Consider the following 25,759-nt stretch of genomic DNA (forward strand, 5'->3'; position numbering starts at 1 on the left):
AGACACTTTCATTGGTCTGGTATTTGGAGGCAGATGGATAGAGGTTTGAACCCTCAGGGACTCTTGCTGTGCTCATATCCTGGGGTTGCAAGGGACCAGATATTGATTGATTCCCTGTGTATTTTAAGTGATTCATGGTAAATGGGGTGCTGTTCCTGTGGTTCCAACTTAGCTTGGGAATGTGGTAGCCATTACACCTAGGCTGCCCAGCAGGATTCTTTTTTTGCCTCCGTGTTTGGTTAACATACCTGGTTCTCTAGCCTTCTCCAGAACACAGAGATTGGTGTGTGCCCCATACCTGGCCAATCAGAGCACCCCAATTTCCTTGGCTTTATTGATTTGTTCAAGAATATTAAAGTAGTCCATTTGACCAATTAGAGTCTTTCCCCAGGATTTTTCTTCTGTTGACAGCGGAAAGACTGTCTTTTACCTTAGGGTCACAGTGCCTTTGGAGTCACAGTGCTGGAAGAATGGGACTCTGGGCTGCCAGAAGCATCTTCCCATCTTATGGAGGAAGCTCATTTGTTGGAGAGGAAGCTTAAATAGAGGGCCAGGAGATGTCAAGAGAGCTTACTAAGGACATGATTTGCAGTTGTGTGGAATGCCAGCTACCCTGTTTCCACCCCATCCTTGTCAGTCATATAAGTGAGACCATTTGTGGCCATCATAATTATGCCACCAAAAATATCAGAGAAAGTTGTGAGTTTTTTTTTTTTGTTGTTGTTGTTAAATATATAGGATCCCAAATATAAGGTCAGATTAACAAGAAAGAAGAAAGAACACTGAAAATTGTAATATGTGGCTAAATATAAAAGAATGCTTTAAATTTTTTTGTAGAGCGCCTGAGTGGCTCAGTCGGTTAAGCGTCCAACTTTGGCTTAGGTCATGATCTCACGGTTCATGAGTTCAAGCCCCAGGTCAGGCTCTGTGCTGACAGCTCAGAGCCTGGAGCCTGCTTCGGATTCTGTGTCTCCTTCTCTGTCCCTCCCCCACTTGCACTCTGCCTCTCTCTCTCTCTCACAAAAATAAACAAAAAAATTGAAAAAAATAAATGATTTTCTTGTAAAGGATTATTGACTGTTTAAAACGATAATGAAAATATTTGATGGGCTTAATAATATATTTAGAATTAAAACATGACAATAAAAGCACAAAGGGCAGAATGGGAGAATAACTGGAACTGTACTGTTATAAAGTTTTAATATTTTGTATGAATGTAATAATGTTAATTCAAGATGGACTGCTATAAATTGAGGATGCCTATTGTAATCTCTGGAGAAGCCACTTGAAATTACAAAGAATTATAGCTAGAATCCAACAGAGCAGATAAAATGAAAGATATAAAATTACTTGAATAATCTAAAAGAAAGCGGGGAAAGTAGAACACAGAAATTAAGTATTAAAGAACAGATGGAAAAAATAGAAAACAAAAACAAGATTGTGGAATTAAACCTAGCCATGTCAGTAATTACATTATATGAAAATGACCTATAAATTTGCATGTGTTCTCTGTTGCTGAAAAAACAAATTACCCCTAAACACCAAGGCTTAAAATAAATATTTATTTTTTTCACACTTTCAGCAGATTAAGAATTCAGGAGACTCTTGGCTGGGTGATCATGGCTCAGGATCTCTCATGAAATGACAATCATAATGTTGGCAGTGACTGCAGAGATCTGAAAACTTGATTGGGGTGGGGGATCTGTTCCAAGATTGTTCACTCACGTGGCAGTTGGCAGGAGACCTTTCCCTCACATGGGCTTTATATGCTGCTTGGGTGCCCTTATGATATGGCATCTAACTTCCCCCAGAGGGAGAAGAAATTCATGTGAGAGAGCAAGGAAAATGCTGCTGTGCTCTTTAGGACCTAGTCTTGTAAATTGTAAACTCGCTTCTGTGTTACTCTGCATGTTAGAAATGAGTCACTACATCTAGCCTACACTCAATTGAAGGGAATTTCCCTACACCTCCTAAAGGGAGAAATATCAAAACACTTGTGGACATGTGTTTTTGGTCATTGTTTACTGTAGTAAAATATATTCAACATGATGTTTACCATTTTCATCATTTTTAAGCGTACAATTCAGTGGCATTAGATACTTTCACAATGTAGTGCAGCCATCATCAATATCCATTTCCAGATTTTTTCCATCATTCCAAACAGATGTTATGTGTCCAGTAAACAATAATCCCTCATCCCTCTCCCCACTGAGGCCCTGGTTACCTCTATGCTACTTATGTCTCTATGAATGTTATTTTGTGTCGGGCTTATCTCGCTTAGCATGATGTTTAAGGTTCATCCATGTTGTAGCGAGCATCAGAATTTTATTCCTTTTAAGGCTGAAATACTACACTATTTGTATATAGTACATTTTTGGTAATTCAGTCATTCACAATGGACACTTGCATTGTTTTCACCTTTTAGCTATTCTGAATAATGCAGCTGTGAACATTGATGTACAAGTTTCTGTTTGAATGCCTATTTTTTGTTCTTCTGGGTCTATATCTGAAAGTGGAATTCCTGGCTCATGTGATAATTCTATTTTTAACTTTTTCAGGAACAAACTGTTGTCACAGAAGCAGCACCATTTTATATTCCCACTAACAGTGAACAAGGGTTGTAATTTCTCCATACGTTTGCCAACATTTGTTATTTTTTGTTCTTTGTGGTAGTAGACATCCTAGTGGGCGTGAAGTGTGTCCCGTTATGGTTTTGATTTAAATTTCAATAATAACTAGTGAGGTTGAACATTTTTTCATATGCTCATGAATATTTGTATATTCTTTGGAGAAATATCTATTCAAGTCCTTTGCCCATTTTGGAATTGGGTTGTTTGTATTGTTGAATTGTACACATTGTTTATATATTCTGGATGGCAATCCCTTAAGCAATATATGGTTTTCAAATATTTTCTTCAATCCTGTAGGTTGCTATTTTTTCAGTTGATAGTCTCTTTTGATGTACAAAAGATTTTAATTTTTGTGAGGTCCTCTTAGTCTAGTTTTAGTTTTGTTGTCTGTGCCTTTGGTGTCATATTCAAGAAATCATTGCCAAATTCAACATGAAGATTTTGCCCTATGCTGTGTTCTAAACATTTCATAGGTTTAGCTATTATATGTTTAGGTTTTTGACCCATTTTGAATTAACTTTTGTGTATGGTCTAAGGTAAAAGACAAACTTCATTCATTTGCTTGCAGATATCCAGTTTCCCCAGCACCATTTGTTGAAAAGATTGCTCACTCCCTCTTAAGTGGCCTTTGCGCTCTAGTCAAAAATCAAATGATCACATATGTAAAGGCTGATTTCTGGGCTCTGTATTCTATTCCATCGGTCTTTATGTCTGTCCTTATGCTAGTATTATGCTGTTTTGATTACTCTAGGTTTATAGTATGTTTTGAAATCAGGAAGTATGAGTTCTCCAATTTTGTTCTTTTTCAAGATCATTTTGGTGATTCATAGTCTCTGGAGATTTACACATGAATGTTTACATGGGTTTTCCTATCTTGGCAAAAAAAAAAAAAAAAAAAAGAAAAAAAGAAATACCGTTGGAGTGTTTGCAGGTATTTCATCGAATCTTTATATCACTTTTGGTAGTTTTGAAATCATAACAAAGGATGTAAACAAAGGATGACTTTTCATTTATTTATCTCTTCTTTAAGTTTGTTCAGCAATATTTTGTAGTTTTACTACACCAGTCTTTGCTTTCTTGTTTAAATAATAATTTTATTATTTTTGATGCTTTGTAAGTGGAATTTGTTATTTCTATTTTGAATTGTTTATTTACAGATATAAATTTCATTTTTAACACTGCTTTCACTGCATCCCACATGCTTTGACATATTATGTTTTAATTTTCATATATATTAAGGTATTTTCTAATTTTCTTTGTGATTTCTCATTCCACTCATTGTTTTTTTTCAGAAGATGTTTAAAAATTTCCACATAATTGTGAGTTTTTCAATTTTTTCTTTGTTATTGCTTTCTAGTTTCATTTCATTGTGATTAAAGAGATATTTTCTATAATTTTAATCTTTAAAATTTATTGACAATTATTTTGTGGTGGGCACTAAGGAGGGCACTTTTTGGGATGAGCACTGGGTGTCATATGTAAGAGATGAATCACTGGGTTCTACTCCTGAAGCTAAGACTACACTATATGTTAACTAACTTGAATTTAAATAAATTAAAAAAATTGTTTTGTGGCCTAATATATGGTCTAGTCTGGAGAGTGTGCTATATGCACTTGAGAAAAATTTGTATTCTGCTCTTTTTGTGTGGAATGTTCTATAGATGTCTTTTAGGTCTAATTGGTTTATGGCATTGTTCAAGTTGTTGCATTTCCTTGATGACTATTCTTTATTGATATGGTTTATTGTTCTATCCATTCTTTAAGTCGGTATTGAAGTCTCCAACTATTATTGCAGAACTATTTTCCCCTTCAATTCTGTCAGTGTTTGCTTCATATTTTGGGGGCTCTGATGTTTGTGCATATGTTTATCATTGTTATATATTCTTCATGAATATATATGTATATATATTTATCAATATGTAATGTCTTTCTTTGTCTCTTGCAACATTGTTTGACTTAATGTCTATTTTGTCTGATGTTAGTATAGCCACCTTACTCTCTTCAGGTTACTATTTGCATGGAATATCTTTTTCCATTCTTTCACTTTCAATGTACTTGTATCTGGAAGTCTAAAGTGAGTCTCTTGTAGATAGCATTTAGGCATATCACATAATAAAATCTTTTCTGCCAATTTCTGCCTTTTGATTGGAGATTTAATCCATTTGCATTTAAAATAAGTACTGATAAGGAAAAACTTACTTGGGTCCTTTCATTAATTTGTTTTCTGTATGTCTATTGGTGATTTTGTCCCTCATTTCCCTCTTTACCGCCTTATTTTTGGTGTGTTTAGTTAATTTTTTTGTAGTGACATATTTTGATTCCTTTTTCATTTCCTTTTGTATATATTTTATTGATACTTTCTTTGTGGATACCATGGTGATTACATATAATATCTAACTTTATAACTAACTTATAAACTTATAACTCAACTTCAATTGAATATAAAAACTCTATGATTCCATCTGTTTTCTTTATGTTATTAATGTTACAAATTACATCTTTAAAGATTATGTGCCTAATATCTGGTTTATTATATTTTTACATATTTATCTTTTTTACTGAATGCATTTTATATATTGTGTAAATTTAAGGTGTACAATGTGTTGCTTTGATATATATTGTCACTTGATTGCTATTGTAGCAACATTTATTATATTACATAATTATAATACAATATTGTTTTCTATATTCATTATATTGTGCATTAGATGGCTATGGCTTACTTACTGCTCATTGCAAATTTGTACCATTAAACAACATAAATTTTTATCTCCCATCATTTTGTAGCCACCATTTTACTTTTTTTTTTAAGTTAAAATTTTTAGATTCTACATATAAGTGATATCATATAATACTTATCTTTGTCTGCCTGTCTTATCTCACTTAGCGTAATGTGTTCAAGGTCCATCCATGTTTCAAATAGGATATTTTTCTTTCTCATGGCTGAATAATGTTCCATTGTGTATATATCACATCTTTTTTTATCCATTCTTCTGTTGATGGGAATTTAGGTTGTTTTCATATCTTGGCTATTATGAATAATGCTGCAATAAACATGGGAGTGCATATATCTTGTTGAAATACTGTTCTCATTTCCTTTGGGCATATACTTAGTGGTGGAATTTCTGGGTCATATGGTAGATCTATTTTTAAGTTTTAAGGGAAGTCTATGGTGTTTTCCATAGTGGTTGGACCATTGACATGTCATTAACAGTGTATAAGTGTTCCCTTTTCACCACATCCTCACCAGCACCTATTGCCACTTCTTGTGATGTTGATGAGAGACATTCTAATGGGTGTGAGATGATATCTCATTGTGGTTTTGATTTGCATTTCCCTAATGACTAATAATGTTGACTATCTTTTCATATGCCTGTTGGCCATTTTGATATCTTATTCAGAAAAATATCTACTTAGTTCTGCTACCCATTTTTAACTGGATTTTTGGGTCTGTTTTTAAGGTGTATCAGTTCTTTGTATATTTTAAATATTAACTTCTTATCAGATATATGATTTACAAACTTTTTTTTCCCATTCTTTAGGTTGCCTTTTCACTTGATTAATTGTTCCTTTTGAGGTGCGGAAGCTTTTGATAGTCCCATTTGCTGATTTTTGCTTTTGTTGATTTTGCTTCTGGCATCATGCCAAAATTACCATTGTCAAGATCAATATTGAGGAACCTCATCTCTAAGTTTTCTTCCAGGAGTTTTATGGCATCCAGTCTTATGTTTAAGTCTTGATCTACTTTGAGTTAATTTTTGTGAGATGATCTTAATTTTTTTCCATTGAGTATAATGTTAGCTGTGGGTTTCTTGTATATGGCCTTTATGATGCTGAAGTGTGTTCCTTCCATATCTAATCTGTCAAGGGATTTTATTATGAAACAATGTTTTATTTTGTCAAATGTTTTTTCTACATCTATTGAGATGATCATGACATTTTAATCTTTTATTTAATTGATGTGATGTATTACACTTAATTGATTTGCATATGTTGAACCATCCTTGCATTCCAGGGACAAATCTCACTTGGTAGGTGTATAATCTTTTCAATGTGTTCTTGACTTTTATTTGCTAATAGTTTGTTGAGAATTCTTGCATCTGTATTCATCAGGATACTGTCTATCCTTATCTGGTTTTGGTATCAAGATAATGCTGGCCTTATAATATTAATTTGCAAGTGTTTCCTATATTTTGGAAGAGTTTAAAGAGTATTAGTGTTAATTCTTCTTTAAGTGTTTGGTAGAATTCACCAGTGAAACATCTGGTCCTGAAGTTTCCTTTCTTTCAGATAACTTATTCTGCCTTTAATCTGATCTTGTCTATTTTCTTTCTTTCTTTCTTTCTCTTTCTTTCTTTCTTTCTTTCTTTCTTTCTTTCTTTCTTTCTTTCTTTCATATGAAATTTATTGTCAAATTGGTTTCCATACCCAGTGCTCATCCAAAAATGTGCCCTCCTCAATGCCCATCACACACTTTCTTTTCTTTCTTTTAAAGAACCCTGAGATGAAGAGGGCTGTCAGCATGGAACCGGATGTGGGGCTCCACCCTATGACCCTGGGGTCATGACCTGAGCCAAAATCAAGAGCTGGATGCTCAATTAACTGAGCCACCCAGGAGCCCCTGATCTTACCTATTTTCAATGCTTTCTAATGCATTATTATGTCATTTATTGATTTCTTCAGCTCCAGAATTTTTTAAATGATTTTAAGCTTCTTGGTAAAGTATTCCTTCTGTACATCAATTTTACTCCTGAGTTCATTGAATTGTTTTTTTGAGTTTTCTTGTAGCTTACTGAATGTCTTCACAATAGCTATTTTGAATCCTCTATCAGGTTGTGATATTCTGTATCTCTGAGTTCAGTTGCTGGATAATTGTCATTTTCTTTTCATGATACTGTATTATAATGATTTTTTAATAGTTTCTGATGAAATGTGCCTCTGCCTCCACATGTGAAATAGCAAGTACCTTTCATTATTGAGGTAAAGTTTTGTTTGCTTTGATTCTAGTTGAACAGGTTGGCAATTAGAAGTCTTTGTTTTGTTCTCCAGCAGGTGGCGCTACAGAATAAATTTTTGGTTTCTTTTACAGGAACTGAGCCTTATATTTAGGAGAGAGCGGGTAAAACAAACAAAAAAAGCTGGCGGCAGACCTGGGGCAGTGTGCCAAGCATCTGGGGCTTTGGGTATGCCCAAAGCTTAGTAAGAGGATCCTGGGGAGGTCCTGAATGGACCTCTTGCTGAACTTACCGAGCAGATAGCAGGAAATGTGTTCTTTCAGATCTTTGTCATCCTTCTTTCCTCAGTCCCCCGCCCCCAATAGAGGTTTCTCCCCAGGAATCTGGGTGCAGCTGAGTGGAACCCTCTAGCTATAGTCTGTGGGGCCAGGCAGACTCCCACTCATCACTTTCACCCTTCATTCCTTTGCCAGAGGGGTCATCAGTGTCACTGATGCCATTGCCACTGCTGGTGCCACCACTGTGAATCAAAGGATTCACTCCACCATGATGCCATGATGCCTCTCTTCTTTAATTTGTCTTTTAAATCCTGTAGAAAATAAAAAGTGGAGCTACAAACCAAAATTACAATAATATGACAAGTTACTATTTAGTGTGTTGTATTTATTTCAATGTAAAGGACTCCCTTTGGCTTTTCTTGAAGAGAAGGTCTAGTGATTATGACCTTTCTCAACACTTGTTTATTTGGGCATGCCTTAATTTCTCCCTCATGTCTGAAGGAAAGTTTTGGTGGATATAGAATTCTTGGCTCACAGGTTTGTTTATTTATCTTTTCCCAGCTCTTTAAATATATCATCCTACTACCCTCTGGCCTTGAAAATTTGTAATGGAAAATTGATATAACATTGAGAATACATTGTATATCATGAGTCATTTCTCTTTTCCTGTTTGCAAAATTCTCTGTGTCTTTTGACAGTTTGATTATGTGTCTCAATGTGGGCAACTTCAGATTACTTTGAATTTGGTCAGCTTCTTAGATTTGTAGAATCATGTCTTTCATCAAATTTTGGAAGTTTTGGCTTTTGTTTTTTAAAGAATAATATTTATGCCCCCTTCTTGCTTTTTTCCCTTTCTGGGGTTCTTTTTATGTATATGTTGATCTGCTTAATGGTGTTCCATAAATCCTTAATTTCTGCTCACTTTTTAAAACATTCTCTTTTCTGTCTGCTCCTCATTCTTGATAATTTCAATTACTGTATCTTCAAATTTGCTGATTCTCTATTTGCCTCCTTAAATCTGCCATTGAAGCCCTCTAGTGATTTTTTTATTTCAACTATTGCACTTTTCATCATCTCCAGAATTTCTACTTGGTTTCTTCTTATAATCTCTTTCAGTTGATATTGTAATTTGTTTATATATTATTTTCATGATTTCCTTCCATTATTTCTGTTTTTGTTAAGCTCCTTAGGCATATGTAATAGTTGTTTTAAAGCTTTTGTGTCTTTTCCTTTCCTATCATTTGTTCTTTTTTTTTTCTCAATTGTCAAAGGCTGTAATAGTCCATTTGTTTTGAGTCTTTTCCAAACTACCTTTGTAGACTATTCCTTTTCAAGTGTGATAACTGAAATCTTCCTTCTTTAGCTTGGTTCCAGTGATGTTTTGACAGAGATTTCCTTGAACACTATGAGCTGAAATAAGCAAACAAAAACATGGTAAATCCTTGAAAGAGAGAACAACTACATCTCTCAGTATTTGCAGATAGGCTCTCTGCTAAGCGCTTTTTCCCCTTTAGATAAGCCTTCTCTGAGCCTAGAGATCAGCCCCAGGTGAAAGCTTAAGGCTTTCTCAGGTCTTTTCTGAGTATCCCTCTTTTCTCATATGTGTCTATATACCTTGCTGTTTTTGAATGTCCTAATTTCCTAAAGAGTCTTACCCAGCTTTGTCTCTCGGCCTTTGATGGTCTCTTGTATGTCTCTATCTATAATCTTTTGCCCAAGGAGTGTGTATTTGTAATTCCCTTACTGCTTTTTCTACCAGCATTCTGAATTCTGCAGGACAGAGATGAGCACCGCATATCAGTCTTTTAGGTATCCTGTAGTCCTGGTGCAACAGATAAACAGTAATTTATAAATAAGCTTTTCTTTGCTTCTTCTGGTCTGAGGTAGGTGAGGGGAAGCTGGGTCCTGCTAATGAAGACCAAGACTGCTTTCAATCCAGGGAGGGAGTAGGGTAAAGTTGAATAAAAAAAAAATCACAAAACTTTTCTACCATTTTGAAAACATTTCCTGACTCATCCAATTGGGAATTTGCTTAGTTTCTCTAAACCTTTTACTGTTCTACAGAGTTCAGATGAAGTTGGATCAGATGGTTTCAAATTTATTTTTTCTTTCTTTTGATGTTCCTCTTGGAGCTATGAGAGCTTGGGGCTTCTGAGTCTGCCACTTTGCTGATGTCCCACCTGTGAACATATTTTAAAATAATTAAAATTCTGTGATTGAAAGACTGTTGAGGGGGACCTGGGTGGCTCAGTCAGTTAAGCATCCAGCTCTTGATTTAGGCCCAGGTCATGATCTCACTCACGGTTTGTGAGATCAAGCCCTGTGTCAGGCTCCCTGCTGACAGCGTGGAGACTGTTTAGGATTCTCTCTCTCTCCCTTTCTTTTGACCTCTCCCCTGCTTGCACTTTCTTTATCTCTCAAGATAAATGAATAAACTTAAAAAAAGACTGTTGAAATAAGAATTAACTGTATGCTTTTTAAAGAGACACACTTTAAACATAACAAATGAGATGTTTAAAGTAAAAAGATGACAAAATACATACTACGTAAACATTAAGAAAGTTGGAATGGCTATATTAATATCAAAATACATTAATGACAAGAATATTACCAAATTTAAGGTGGGATATTATAAATGATAAAAGGGCCAGTTCTTTAAGATGACACAATAATCCTAAATATATGGAAACAATAATATATTTTCAAAATATATGAAGCACAAATTGACAGAACCAAAAGAAGAAATATGCAAATACACTATCATAATGAAAGTCACACACACCCCTCTCTCAATAACTGATAAAGCAGACACTAGGCATAAGTACATATGATACAAATAACCTGAGTAACAAATTTGGTCTAATTAACATGTATAAAGCATTTCATCCAACAACTGTAGAATAAATTTCAAGAACTGTGTCAAATATGAAGGTTTTTAGATTTTGTCCTACTTGTATGCTAACAAGATTGTTTTGCACCATTTCATGGTTGCTAGTGAAGGCAAGAGACTCCTGGGTCTGAGACAAGGAACTTTATTACTCACAGTACCACAGACATCCAGAGCTTCAGGTTGGCATCAGTTTCTTTTGCTTCCCAACTCCTACTGGGGTGATGCAGTCTGGCCCAGGTGAATGTCATACATGTAGTGGGTTTGCATTACAGCTGAGAAGCCTTGAAAAGTCTTTATTCACAGGGTGAAAGCAAACATGCCCAACTTTTGCCCCAGAGGGAGACATTATCTTTATTATAGTGGGCAGCAAACTAACCTGCCCTTTGCTCCAGATAGGCACATTATCTCCATCTTCAAAGGCTGTTTCCTATTTAAGCATCCTTAAAAAGATTAAAAAAGGCCATCAGTATTTCTGCTCACAAGACACACAGAACATGAGTGATCCATGGAATATTGTCTCCTATCAATAAACACTCTGTTTAAGTGCACATGAAACACTTACTGAAATAGATCATACGCTGGGCCATTGCAAGTCTGAATAAAGCCTAAAGGACTGAAACCATACAGACTTTTTTCTCTGACCACAATGATATTAAAATCAAAATAAAAAGTAAAACACTTAGAAAAATCACAAAATATTTGGAAATTAGGCAGCACACTTCTTTTGTGTGTGTGTGTGTGTTATTTTTTTCAAATTTTTATTTAAATTCTAGTTAGTTAACATATAGTGTAATATTGGTTTCAGGAGTAGAACCCAGTGATTCATTACTTACATCACATACATACATACAACACCCAGTGCTCATCAGAACAAGTGCCCTCTTTAATACACACACTCATTTAGCCCACACCTCACCCACCTCTTCCATCAATGCTCATTTTGTTTTCTATCTTTAAGAGTCTCTTAAAGTTTGTTTCCTTCTTTTTTCCCTCCTTCCCATATGTTCATATGTTTTGCTTAAATTCCACATATGAGTGAAATCAACACACTTCTAAATAAATTGTCAATCAAAGAAGAAATCACATGGGAATTAGATACTTCTTTGAACAAAAAGAAGTAGTAACCTGGGTGGCTTAGTTAGTTAAGGATCCAACTCTTGATAGGGGCTTAGGTCTTGATCTCATGGCCATGAGATAGAGCTCCACATGGGGCTCCACTCAGTGTGGAGCCTGCTCCCAAGCAGGGAGAGGATTTTCTTTCTCCCTCTATCTCAGCTCCCCCCTGCTTTCAGTCTGTCTTTCAAAATAAACTTAAAAAAAGGAAATGCAGTATACAATATATTGGTGGGGTTATAAAGATGTATGTTTATTGCTCTAAGTGTATATATAAGAATGGAAGACAGCTTTAAATTCAATGATCTGAGGTTTCACCTCACGAAGTTATAAAGCAGAAGAAATAATGAAACACAAAGAAGTTAGAAGAAAATAATGAATTTAAGAGAAGAATAGAAAATAGGTAAATAGATAAAATCAACAAGGCCAAAGTTGATTCTTTGACAAGATTAATAAAACTGATAAAATCTGCCATAAAAAACAACTCCAGGCTTAGATAAGGAAAGACTTTATTTGAAAAGATTATTGCAAAAGGGGAAATGGAATATTGCAATAGGAAGAATGACCATGAAATTTGCAAGTGTCTCAGAGGTTAAGCAGAGAAGACTTTTCTTTTATAGTGAGGAGTAAACAAGGCTAGAAAGAACTGGTGTGTAAGAGTGAACAGGATGAAAGGTGGAGTAATTGGACAATAGTTCAGAGGATGTTTTACCTTAAGGTCAACCTACTCTTGCAAAGGGCCATTAAGGAGAAGTTGTATGATGGCTCAGGGTGAGGATTAAAATGCAGGGGATTCAGGGAAGGAGAGAAGCTTAACTGAAATTTAACAAGCATTTTGTTCAGTTAATCAATGCGGGCAAGATTGCTTAGTCATTTGTAAAGCAAAGATTGGAGATTTGAAGGATATGTGAGAAGCATCTGTAAATTTTATCTGAGTCATATGGGGAAAAATGCTTCTTTGCAGTAAGCTTCCCAAAAAAGGGTTGGGAGATTTCTTAATTTTATTTTAATTTTTTTTGATGTTTATTTATTTTTGACAGAGAGAGAGAGAGAGAGAGAGAGCACGAGCGGGGGAGGGGCAGAGAGAGAGGGAGGCACAGAATCCGAAGCAGGCTCCAGGCTTTGAGCTATCAGCACAGAGCCCGACGCGGGTGCTTGAACTCACAGACCGTGAGATCATGACCTGAGCTGAAGTTAGAAGCCCAACCGACTGAGCCACCCAGGCGCCCCAGGGTTGGCGGATTTCTTAATGGTCGCTGCTTTCTAAGAGCACAAAACTCAGGTTAAATTTAGCATCATCAATTTATAGGAATGTTGATCAAGTAAAAACAGAGTAAAGGGGTTTACAACATCAAGAATAAAAAAGAGGGTATCACTACAGATACCTACAGACTTTTAGGGATTTTTTTCTTTGATTCTAATTTATGTTTTTTAAATGCATAGATGTATATCCTTTTATCTTTTAAAATGATTTTTAATTTAATTTTTAATTTAATTTTTAAGTGATTTTTAATAGGTAACATAATGTTATATTAGTTTCAGGTGTGCAACATAATGATTCAACAATTTTATGTGTTTCTCAGTGCTTATCACTGAGGCCCCTTTATTTCACTCATCTCCCCACCAACCTCCCCTCTGGCAACTACCAGTTTCTTCTCTATATTTAAGACTCTGTTTTTTCATTTGTCTTTTGTTTTCTTTGTTTATTTGTTTGTTCTTAAATTCCACATATGACTAAAATCATATGAGATGTACTATTACTATTAACAACTTCATGCTAATAATTTGACAATTTAAAGGAAATAGATTTCTTGAAAGATACATTTTTTTTAAACTAACACAAGAAAAAATAGAAAATCTGAATTGTACAGTAAATGTCAACAAAAGTCATACTTTAATACCTTTACAGTTTTTAAAACTCCAGGCCCAGATGGTTTTATTGGTGAATCTTTCCTAACATTCTAGGAAGAAAAAAAAAAACCCAGTTGTTTTTTCCCCAGAGATAAAATAAAGGGAAACAACTCCCAATTTCTTTTATGGGGTCAGCATAAGCTTAATGCCAAAATCTGGCAAGGACTTTAGGAGGGGGAGAGAGAGAGAGAGAGAGAGAGAGAGAGAGAGAGAGAGACAGGAAGGAAGAGAAAAAAGAGAAAATGAGAACAGGTAAAGAAAGAAAAAAGGAAGAAATTATAGAGTAATGGATAAAAATGCAAAAATCCTAACAAAATATGAGCAAATCAGATTGACCAATATTTAAGATGGGTAATAAAACATGACCAAGTGAGGTTTATTCTAGGAATGTCAGGTTGGTTTAACATCTCTAATTCTATATACTTCACTACATTAATGAAACATAGGAAATAAACCATATGATCATTTTAAAAGATTTAGCAAACACAGTTTATAAAAGTCAACACCTATTTATGATAAGTCCTCTCAGCAAAGTATGAATAGAAAAGAACTTTCTGAATTTGATGGAGTATCTATGACATATCTACAGCTAACATAATTCTTAATGGTAAAACATTGAATGATTTTTCTTTTAGATTAGAAGCTATGTAAGTATGCCTAGTCTTATAACTTTTATTCAATATCATACTGGAGGTTCTAGACAGTGAAACAAAGTAAGAAATAAAGTACATACAAACTGGAAAGGGAAAAAGTAAAGCTGCCTTTTTTCTCAGATGACATGTCAAAAATCAGTTGTTTCTTGTATACTAGCACAAGTTCTTGTATACTAGCACAAGCAACTGGAAAATGAAACAGAAAAATGCCACTTATAATAGCATTAAAAAACAGCAGACAACTAGGAATAAATTTAATAAAAGATATGCAAGATGTCTTCACTAAAAACTATAAAACATTACTGAAAAAGTTGACCTAGAGAATTGTAATATGTTTAATTATAAAAGACTCAATATTATTAAGATGGCAATTCTTTACAAATGGATCTGTAGGTTAAGTGCAATCTCGGTCAAAATCCCAGGAAACAAAATTATATTTGACAAGCTGAATCTAAAATTTACATTAAGGACTTAGAATCGCCAAGAAAATTTTAATGAAGAACAAAATTGGTGTTCTTAAGCTACCTGAATTTTAGACTTACAAGGAAGCTGCAGAAATTAGGACATTTTAGTCCTAAATCTTAAAATAATGGGGGAGGGGAAGGAAAAAAAAAGAGGTTAGAAAGGGAGGGAGCCAAAACATGAGACTCTTAAAAACTGAGAACAAACTGAGGGTTGATGGGGGGTGGGAGGGAGGGGAGGGTGGGTGATGGGTATGGAGGAGGGCATCTGTTGGGATGAACACTGGGTGTTGTATGGAAACCAATTTGACAATAAATTTCATATTAAAAAAATAAAATAAAATCAGTGCAACAGAATAGAGACCAGAAATAGATACACAAATATACAATAAATTGATATTCAGCAAAGCCACCAAAGCAATTCAGTGCAGGCAAGGAAAGATTTTTTTCAATAAATAGTGATAGTACAACTGAATATGCATGAGGAAAAACCTAAGTGAGCCTTAATCCCTTTCTCAAACCATACACAAAATTAATAAAAACCTCAATGTGAAAGGTAAAACTATAAGACTTCTAGAACAAAACCTAGAAAAATATATTCATAAACGTGGGGCAAGCAAACATTTTTTTTTTAAACAGAACACGGAGGCACTAACCATGAAAGAAAAATGGGTAAATTGAATTCCATAAAAATTAATGATGTCTTCTCATTAAAAGATACCATTAAGAGAGTGAAAATGTAAGCCACAGACCTGGGGGAAATGTTTGCAATACATATATATGATGAAGGACTCATATATAATATATATAATCAACTCTTATAAATAAATAAGAAAAATGTAATATAATGTAAGTTGAAATGGGGAAAAGTCTCCACCAGGCACCTCAGAAAAGAAGGTATTAGAATGGTCAATAGTATATGAAAAAGTGCTCATTCTCATTAGTCATGGGAAATATAAAACAAAACAACAGAAAAAAACAAGCCCACAGTGAAATACTATCATAATCTACTTTCCTGGCTAAAATAAAGATGTATAACAGCTGAAATTCTCATGCAGCACTGAAGGGATATAAAATAATTACAATCACCATTGTTTGGTTGTTTTTGATAATGTTAAACATGCATCTACTCTATGATTCAGCATTTCTAATATTAGATTTTTTTTCTAAATGTTTTATTTATTTTTGAGAGAGCACAGATGGGGGAGGAGTGTGGGGGGGATAGAGGATCTGAAGTGGGCTCTGCACTGACAGAAGCAAGCCCGAGGCGGGGCTTGAAATTATGAACCGAGAGATCATGACCTGAGCCACGGCTGGACGCTCAACAGACCGAGCCACCCAGGTGCTGCCAATATTAAATTTATAGCTGGGAGAAATGAGTGTCTATGTCCGCAAAAAAACATGTACAAGAACTTTTGTAGTAGCTTTTCACAGTAACCCCAAGCAGGAAATAAAAATTTCTGCCTACAGGTCATACGAACTGTGGTGTATATTCATCTGGTGGAATACCATTCATCAATGAAATTACTCATACGTGCAATAATGGATAAATATCCAAAATTTTGTTTGGAGTGAATGAATGAAGACAAAGGGGACAATGTACTGTATGATTCCACTGGCATTTGAAAATGGCAAAATGTATCTAGAGTGACAAAATCAGAGCAGCAACTACCTGAGAAGGGGATGGAGGAAGGGTGGTTAGAAAAGACTCAGAGGGATTGCCTATGTTGATGGAAGTGTTCTCAGTCTTAATCTGATGATGTTCACATGAGTGTATGCATTTCTCAAAATTTATCTGGCTGAACACTTATTAAGATTTGTTCCTTTACTGATGTCAATTATACCTCCATAAAATATTAGCATAAAAAAGTCCACCAGGGACAATCTCACTGGCTTATGCCCATGAGGATGATGACCTTGGGCAAACCCCAGTTGAGTGGCTCCTGGCAGGGAGGTTCCTTACCAATCTCTACAGGGAATTCAGGTGTATTCTGAGGAAACCAACCCAGGAAGAACATCCTCCATCCATAGTAAAGGAGGGCCTGATGGAGGGGAATCAGGAGCATTGTGAGTGATGTTTGGCAGTCAGAAAGTCCTTAGGGATCATTTTGAGCACAACCACCCCAAACACTGCAACATCTAATTTTAATCACCCAATTATTTTTATTTTAAAAAATCCACTTGCCACTAAAAAATCAAAACCAATGCTCAACACACCTCAAACAACAAAGCACTCTACACTATGAGGGTAAGCTCACTTTGCTAAATTGCTGAATCCATTCTACTAATCCTGAACCTTTTCAGAGCAGGACTACATGTACTGTCTCCTTAAACTGCATTTCTATATACTAAGAACAAATTAGTTGAAAAAGAAATAAAGAAAATAATCACATTTACAATAGCATCAAAACAGTAAAATACTTACGAATAAATTTAATCCAGGAAGTGAAAGATCTATACCCTGAAAAATGTAAGACATACATGAAAGAAACTAAAGAAAGCACAAATAAATGGAAAAATATTCCATGTTCGTGGATTAGAAGAATTAATATTGTTAAAATGTCTATACTATTCAAAGTCATTTATAGATTTAATATACTCCTTATCAAGGTTCTAATGACATTCTCACAGAAATAGAAAAAAAAAATCCTAAAATTCCTAATCCTAAATTCCTAAAAATCCTAAAATTTCCATAGAACCACAAAAAGATCCTGAATAGCTACAGCAATCTTGAGAAAGAACAGCAAAGTTGGAGGCAGCAAATTTCCTGATTTTAAATGATATTACAAAGCCATATTAATCAAAACAGTATGGTACTGGCATGAAAACAGACACTTAGGCCAATGAAACAGAATCCAGGTCCAAGAAATAAAGCCATACATATATGGTCAGCTAATATTTCACAAGATAGCTAAGAATACTCAATGGAAAAAGGACAGTCTTGTCAATATGTGGTGTTGGGAAAACTAGCTATTCACATACAAAAGAATGAAAATGGACCCTTATCTTACACCACTCATAAAAATAAACTCAAAATGGATTAAAGACTTAAGTATAAGTCTTTAAAACTCCTAGAAGAAAATATAGAGTAAAACCTCCTTGACATTCATCTTGGCAATAATTTTATGGATATGATCCCCAAAGCACAAGCAACAGAAGCAAAAATAAACAAGTGGAACTATGTCAAACTGAAAGACTTATGCACCACAAAAGAAATGATCAACAAGATAAAAAGGAAATATATGGTATGGGAGAAAGTATTTGCAACTCACATATCTGATAAGTGGCTAATATCCAAAATATGTAAGGAATTCACACAACTCAAAAGTAAATAAACAAACAATCCAATTTAAAAATGCACAAAAGACCTGAATGGACATTTTTCTAAAGAAAATATTCAAATGGTCAAGAGGTAGAAGAAAACACACTTAACATAAATAATCATCAGGGAAAGGAGAGTCAAAACCACAGTAAGATACCATCTTACACCTGTCAGAATGGCTATTATCAAAAAGACAAGAGATACTAAGTGTGGGCAAGGATGTGGAGAAAAGTGAAGCCTCATGCGCTGTGGGTGGGACTGTGAATTGGTGAAACCACTGTGGAAAACAGAATGGTGGTTCCTAAAAAAATTAAAAATAGAATTACCATATGATACAACAATTCCACATCTGGGTATATATATTTGAAGGAAATGAAATCACTATCTTGAAGAGATATCTGCACCCTTGTATTCATAGCAGCATTATTTACAATAGCCAAGACAAGGAAACATGTTAAGTGCCCATTGATGGATGAATGGATAAAGGAGACATGGTCTCTCTCTCTGTCTCTCTGTCATCTCTCTGTCATCTCTCTCTCTCTCTCTCTCTCTCTCTCTCTCTCTCTATATATATATATATATATATATACAGCCTTAAAAAACCTTCTTTTTAAGGTTAAGTGATATTCCATTGTACATACATACATATAATGGAATATCACTTAACCTTAAAAAGAAGGAAATGTTGCCATTTGGAACATGGGCATTAGGGGCATTATGCTAAGTGAAATAAGTCAGGCAGATTGGTGGTTGCCGGGGTGGTGGTTGGAGGAGAAGGTAATGAGTGAAGGTGGTCAAAGGGTACAAATTTACAGTTTCATGCTGGATTAGATTTGGGGATGTAATATACATACAGCATGGTGACTATAGTTAAAAACACTGTATTGTATATTTGAAAGTTGCTGAGAGCAAATCGTAAAAGTTCTCACCAAAAAAGTGTGTGTTAACTAACTTTTGTGGTGATCATTTCACAATACACATGTATCAACTCACTGCAGTATACATCTCAAACTTACACTGTGTTATATGTCAATTATATCTCAATAAAGCTGGAAACAACCATTTAATAACCCTGGGAAGGGGGTGGGGCCTGCTATCTCCCATGTAGCAGATCCAGATCCAGATGTTTAGAGTGCTGGACCAGCCAGTAGATGGTTGGCTCCACACCAAGGTCTTTGCTTATAGAATAATCTTAAAGATGAGGCTAAAACCTGTTGTAGTGTAAATGCCTGAGAATTACCTTTTTATATTGTAACGTGAGTGCCTGACATTAAACTTTTGATTGCCGAAACATCCATGTCAAAGACCTTCATCTTGAATAAACATATTGCCAGCTATATGACTTCAGGCTACCCCACAAAGTTCCCTTTTTAGTAAGCTCTGGCTTACAGTGATAACTGACCCCGTGAGTGACCCTGCTTTTCCTTTCCTACACCATAATTCCCACTGTTATGTTTTAAATTCACCAATAAAAGTGAACCCCTGGGTCCCTAGGCAGCACACCATCAACATCAGGTCCATACTCCATGCCCCCTCCCTCCTCTCTACCCAAAACCAAAACCTTGCTGTGTGGCCCTGCTGTGTGCTTTAAACCCTCCAGGACCTGCGAATAAAAAACCTTGTTTTTTCAAAGCTCCTTGCATTTTGAAATCATAATAAGAGTTACAAGTGCTGGTCCAGCGTCAACATGGGCTCCAGTCCAGGATATGCCTGTCAGGGCTCACCACAGGTAGCAAGGGTGCAGACAAGTGCCCTAGACATTCCCGGCTGATAGCATCACTATGGCCAGGCTGAGGCTGACCCGGAATATGGAAACAATGAACATGTTGCCAATCTTTTCAGTTTTGAGGTGTTTGCTCCTTTTTAAGGGGGGGGGTCTGGATTTGATTGTGTTTCGGGATCAATGTTTGTGTTGAGACTGTATTTGTCACCTGGCACTGTCAACACTGGGTGATTTACTGTGATAATGACACCGAGTAGGTGAGGGCTGGTTCCAAATAAGGGAAGCCTGACAGCAGGCCACCAGGGGTGGTGGATGACATTGTATTCTGCCCAAGTCCGAAAGCAGGATGAAGTTCTCCAGGGACATAAAACAGGATTAAAGTCTATATAAGTCCCCAGGCAGAGTCTCAGATGTGGCATGTCAGGGACATTAGAGATCTTTTCATGCAACATTTCCATTTTATAGACAGGGAATTTGAGGTACAATTTAGGGAAGAAACTTGCTCTGTCAGGACCCTCAAGAAGCACAGGATGCCTTGGTGGCCAGAAGCAGTGAGACGCCAACCCAGTAGGGGGACGTGACTGTCATGATAGCCTAGAGTTGATCCTACACATGATAGTCCAAAATGGACAGTGGCAGAAGCAGGGGCTAGGTGTAGATGCAGATTGGAGTCCATCCGGAGGGTGGTTCATCCTTCTTGGATGTTGAGTGTGGGGAGTGGGTATGTACAGGGAACAAGGGTCCCTGCAAGGATGACTGTGTTTGCTGATAGGGTGAGCTTCCTGTCTAGGGTGGGCTGTGTCCTTGCTCTAGAGTGCCCAGATGGCTCAGTCTAAAGACGGCAGGTGGAAACAGGAGAGGTGGTGATTCCAGAGGGGCAACCTTGACCAACAGCCACAGGTGGGTCAAGGGAACCCAGGGGATCTAAGGAGAAGAAAGGATGAGATGCTTTTGTGTCCTTGGATTGCGACATTTATGATGACTGTTCATGCTGCCTATAATCAAGTACCCATTCTGTAGGGGGCTATGCATAGTATCAGAATTACATATAATAGAGTTTCAGAGCAAGTGGGCACCAGAGGAGGAGCCATGGGGGATAAGTAGAAGTGAGGCGGGAATGACCTAGGTCTGATTGCAGTAGTTAATGACATGGAAATGGTGGGGTTCAAAGCAAACTATCAAGAAAGAACTTTTGAGACATTTTTGGTGCAAAAAGGGAGTTTTATTAAAGGATGGGAACATAACCCATGGGTAGAAAGAGCTACTCTGGGATTGTGTGTGGGTGCTGATTATATACCTTCAGGTTGGGAGGGGGTTAGGGATAGTGTTAAATCTCTAAGGAATTTGGAAGCAAGGTTTCTAGGACCTTGAGGGGACTAGCTATTGTTATGAAAAGGTCATTTACTACTGTCTAATAAAATCTTAGTCATGTGACCCTGCAGATGTATATCAGTAGGCTATAAGCTAGGAGGATGATTGCTGACATATATCTTGGGGGATAAAGAAAAAGGAAGTTTCCAAAGGAATTTTTATATGCTAAAGAAGACTTACAGGATCCTGGAGGTCCAGATAATGTTAAGTTAAGATTGTCTTTTGCTCTTAGCAAAGTATTAACATTGAGACAGTTGAGTTCCTACAGGAAGGTCACTCTATTTGTCTCAAGGACTTATCAATGGGTTGTAAGTTGTAAGAAAATGTAATTTTTTCTTTTGCCTTTGTTCCCTATATCAGTTAACAAATTGGGTGATAGAACCTGGGTTCTGGTGATGAGGCGGAGGGACTCCCAGCATTTCTGGTTTCTGAGTTCATGTGGATGATGATGCCCTTCCCTGAGTGTGGTGTATAATGATGGGTAAGATGGTGACTCGGGCTTGGGTGTACCTGTGGGGATTGTGTGCAAGTGGCCATGGCATATACAGGTGTGGGGCTGTTTGCTCCAGGCCCACTGGAAAAATCATCAGCCAGTGATTGAAGTCAGATGGGCAGAAAAGCACTTAGGCTAGTGTCACTCACACAGGGACTGCAGAGGAAAGCTGTGTGTATCCTAACCCTCAAGAATGTGTAATCCTGGGGTCAGAGAGCCTGCTGCTTTGGGGAGAGTGGGACCTATCCGTTCTGCTTATTGGCATTTATCTGGCAAAAGGAAGAAGGAAAAACAAAGAAGGGAGACCCCTTTCTAAGCAGCATATCACTTCTTGTCTCATTCCATTGGTGGTGTAGGAGATCAGAATATGCCACCCCAGAATGTAACTTTATGGTACCATGATTCTTTTGAGCTGATTCTTTTGAGAAATTGTAGATATAGAAGCTCTGCAAACAAGAGTAGAAGTTACCCTTTTGTAAGGGAAGTTTACATTTATGCAGGAAATCTCCATTTGGAAGGGTGTCTCCCTCTCTGTACTGGGAGGAGAAGTTTGACTACAAATCACCAGAGAATCTTACCAATGTAGAAGGCAGTGACAAAAATCTGTGAAAACAAACCTTACTCTTGGTTACCCTGATTTTCCTGGTCTTCCAATTATTTGCCTTCTACCCTCAACACTTTTTCTTGTTTGATTTTAGCTGAAGATGGTATTTAAGCCTGAATTCTGAGCCACCTCTTAGAGAGTATTAATTTTTCCTTGAGTATTTCCCATGTATGAGAGATTAAACTTCTGTGTTTTTTTTTCTCATTGATTTGTCTTTTCTTATAAGAGCCTGAATGGGAGCAGGTTTTGCTACCCCCAAGATAAGCTTTTTGGCATAAGGATTATTTTGAGCTCAAGGCAATCAAACCCAACAGATTCAGGAAAAGCCTTTTATCTACTCAACTACCTAAATCTGCTTTGGAAAGGGAGTCTGTACCAGGAAGAGAGCTATTGCCAGAGATACTTTTTAACCTAAGGAATTTATCTGCATAATAGGGCAAACATTTGTTTTCTAAACATCTCCCCTGACTTTCTGAATGGCCTTCCTTCCTGTGGACCCCCCAGGCCCTTACCCCTCTCCTTAGCTTAGGTTGTTATATAACCTCAATCACCTGCCCATCTTTTGGGTCTCATGTTTTTATGGGGCTCCCATACATATGAAATTTATTTGCCCTTCCATTAATCTGTCTCATATCAATTTAATTATTAGACCAGCTGACAAACCTATAAGGGAAGAAGAGAAATATTTTCCCTCCTCCACAGGCCCCAGCTGAGAGAACTTAGAAGGGTAGAGGGAAAATTATTTTCCACCCCTACAGTGAGAGGAAGACACATGCTCCAGCTAGATGCATGAGTCTGAGTTATGCAGTTCTATCTGGGTGACTCTTTCCAGCTGTGTCTCAGTTTCTGTGGAAGGGACTGTTGCCCCTTTGCTGCCTCAGATACCCATGTTGTGGTGTCAGTGCATTTGCACGCTGACACATTGCTGAAAGGTGTGGAAGCTCTGTTTTTCTCACTTTTTCACTTCATTTCCCTCCTCTCACACCTACCCCTCCAGCTTCCTCCCTTTGCTTCTCAGACCTCATGCTCAAGGAAGGGAAAGTCTTAATGCCTTGCTTGTTATTAATCAGTTCTATCAATTAATTATATTAAAAGTACCTGCTGTGTAGTAGGTACTGTGTTTATTGAGCCTGTAGTACAAACAGAGCACTTAATAACATTCTTTTTTTTGTAAAAATGGAATTGTCCCAATGGTCCTGTAAGGTGGGCATTATTTTCTTCATTCTACTGTTGAGTACAGGCTCCCTAAAATGTCACCAACATAACTTATTTATAAGACAAATGAGTTTATTGCTTGCTGGGGTAAGGGAAATCCTGCCTTGACAGTTGAGGCTTGATGTCTCAGAGGAGAAAGGGTGATACTTACTGAGATTTGAAATCTGGTTTAAGGAGGGTCTTAATCAGGGACTTGGTTAGGTTTGTGTAAGTGAGACAGGGAAGTCAAAAGGACCTTAGGAGAGAAAAGCTGTTTTGTTTTTGTTTTTTCTTTGCTTCTTTTCCAGCTTCTATTCTTGCTTGGACTTGTACCCCCCACCCCACTCTACACATGCCCCCAAATACAAATAGTGTATGTCTTCCTTGTAAGAGACAGGAGTTAATGATTTCTCTAGAAGAGATAACATCTAAGGAAAGACTGGGTGAGAATTGATGTGCTTTCGATGGGAGGTGCAAGAGTGAATGTTCAAGAAAGAATTCTTGAGATGTTTTCAGTGCAAAAAGGTGGTTTTATTTTATGTTAATTTTTTGAATGTTTATTCATTTTTGAGAGAGAGAGAGAGAGAGAGAATGAGTGAGGGAAGGCAGAGAGAGAGGGAGACACAGGATCTGAGGCAGGCTCCAGGCTCTGAGCTGTCAGCACAGAGCCTGATGTGAGGCTCAAATCCACAAGCCCTGAGATCATGGCCTGAGCCCAAGTTGGTTGCTTAGTGGACTGAGCCACCCAGGTGCCTCCAGAAAGATGATTTGTTAAAGCACAGGGACAGGACTCATGGGCAGAAAGAACTGCACTGGGATTGTGAGGAGCAACTGGTCATATACTTTTAAGTTGGGGGAGAGTGTAGAGACAAAGAAGTTTCCAAAAAGATTTTCATATGTTAAAGAAGACTTACAGGATCCTGGAGGTCTATTATCACACTAAGGTTGCTTTTGCCTTTAGCAAAACATTAAGACAGTTGGTAATTCCTGGAGGAATGTCATACTCTGCCTGTCTCAAGTACTTGTCAATAAGCTACAAGTTTTAAGGAAATTTAATTTTATGTGCATTTCCTTTTGCCTTCGTTCTCCTCATCAAGAATGAATGGATGAAGCTATCATAGGTATATTGCAGACCACCAGTGCTAGACATCTCAACACCAAGACCCTTGACTTCATGGAATAAGTAACTTATGATGAATACCTGGACCTGTTCTTCTTCTGACCAGTTCCTGGATGTCTGACAGGACATGTGCACCAGAGCACAATCATCCATAGATGATGTCAGAAATCTAGTCAGAAACCCCTAGACTCCGAATAAAGATGAGGCTCACACTCTTTTCCTTTATGAGTCTCCTGGACTGTCCATCTATATCTCTTTCTATACCTTCAATAAACTCTGCTTTCACTTCTTACTGGCTCACGTTTGATTTCCATCCTGCAAGAAGTCAAGGATCCTCTTGGTTGGTCCTATGGGATCCCCCTCTGGGTCCTCAGACCTGGCCTGCCTGCATCATGATATAACAAGGATCATGATATAATAATTAGAATTGGTGTGCACTGTATGGAGAAGACGTTGGGGACAAAGCCTTCAAAGAGTGTTATCACATAATACCATTTTCTGCTTTCTATTGAAGAATCGATCTTTTATCTTTCTGGAAAAGAGTTTCCTGGAACAACAAAGTTATGGAAATGAAGGAATGGAATAGTAAAGACATGTTAATGTGGACAAAAAGTGGTGTGGAGTGTTTCTCCTCTCACCACGTGGAGGGAATTGATCCCATGCAGGAGAGACCAAAATCTGGGTAGGGTAGTTGATATGTTTGTAAATTAACACTTACAGTTTTCCATTTGTAAGGGTGTCTCCTTCTTTATATTGGGGAAGGGAAGGATGACTAAATCATAAGGAACTCTTATTGAGGTGCCTGGTGGCTCAGTCGGTTAAGCCTCTGGCTCTTGATTTTGGCTCAGGTCATGATCTCAGAGTCATGATCTCAGGGTTCTGAGATCAAGCCCTTCATTGGACTCTACAATGGGCATGGAACCTGCTTAAAGATTCTCTCTCCCTCTTCCTGTGCCCCTCCCCCCTTAAAAAAAGAAACTCTCATCAACAAGAAGGCACTGACTTGAATCTGCATAACAAACCTTACTTTTGTTTGCATAC

The 25,759-nt window shown here is 36.9% G+C and overlaps 1 long non-coding RNA gene across 1 annotated transcript in view; it reads left to right on the forward strand.

Annotated features, from left to right (window-relative positions):
- LOC122241280 overlaps positions 1–25,007 on the forward strand; it is a 34,004-nt gene extending 8,997 nt beyond the window's left edge. The window contains exon 2 of the long non-coding RNA XR_006221323.1: positions 24,696–25,007. This is a non-coding gene — a long non-coding RNA (uncharacterized LOC122241280). The remainder of the gene's footprint in view (positions 1–24,695) is intronic.
- Positions 25,008–25,759: the final 752 nt, after the last annotated feature.

Source organism: Panthera tigris, chromosome C1 (assembly GCF_018350195.1).
Source record: "Panthera tigris isolate Pti1 chromosome C1, P.tigris_Pti1_mat1.1, whole genome shotgun sequence".
Classification (NCBI taxonomy): domain Eukaryota; kingdom Metazoa; phylum Chordata; class Mammalia; order Carnivora; family Felidae; genus Panthera; species Panthera tigris.